The sequence below is a fragment of the Spinacia oleracea genome, chromosome 3, assembly GCF_020520425.1.
Source record: "Spinacia oleracea cultivar Varoflay chromosome 3, BTI_SOV_V1, whole genome shotgun sequence".
NCBI lineage: Eukaryota > Viridiplantae > Streptophyta > Magnoliopsida > Caryophyllales > Amaranthaceae > Spinacia > Spinacia oleracea.
Window position 1 is genome coordinate 107,729,974 of NC_079489.1, and position 908 is coordinate 107,730,881.

Genomic DNA, 908 nt, shown 5'->3' on the forward strand with positions numbered 1-908 from the left:
GGCCTCGTAGCACCAGCGCCCATGGGTTGCCACTCGCTTTGGTCATAGCGCAAGCACGAGCAGCCACGCGTAGACATAGCAAGCCGAGCAAGCCACGCCTACGCGCATCATGCTCCCTCGCTGAGGCAGGGCGGGGCAATGCTCGCTGGGCGAGTCAGCGCTCACTGCCCGCACGCGGCCTCTTAGCTCGTCGCTGCCTTGCTCTCACCTCTCACCTCTCGCCCACGTGCACACAGCACACACCGCACAGCAGGGCTGCCCCCCCGCGCGCGTGTGCCATGCATTGCTCGCTGCATCGTACCGCATGGGCGACGAGTTCCCTTGCTCGTCGTCGCATGCCCGCACCATACAACATCCGATAAGGGTAACACTTAGCTTCCATTGCTCCGTGCGTGCAAGTTTCGTGAACGATTTTTATAAAAATTAAAACTTTTATAATTTAAATTTATTGACAAATTAATAAATCATATTAATTTCATAAATTCAGGCGAAAAATCGAAAATCTATTATTCAAATTAATTTCCGATTATATTTATTTTCATGGATTCAAATCTAGGTCATAAAATTTTAAAACTTTTCAATTTTATGGTGGTTTTTAATCATAGGATTCTATTAAAATTGCTAATTAATTATGAAAATCAAATCAAATTCTAAATTATTCGAATTTCAATAAATTAATTACAATTACAAATTGGGTTGTATAATTAAAAAGATTAGGCTTTAAAATTGTTAAACATATGCAGTAGGTCAATCATAGATTCAAGAATTACATACAAGATTCGCAAATATTTAATTTAACATCATAAAAATTATAAATTTTGCGTTCGAAAAACTAAAACCTCCGAAAAGTCATAGTTAGGCTTCGAATTTGGGAATTCTGGTTCCCCATCAAATCTATTATTTTAGTT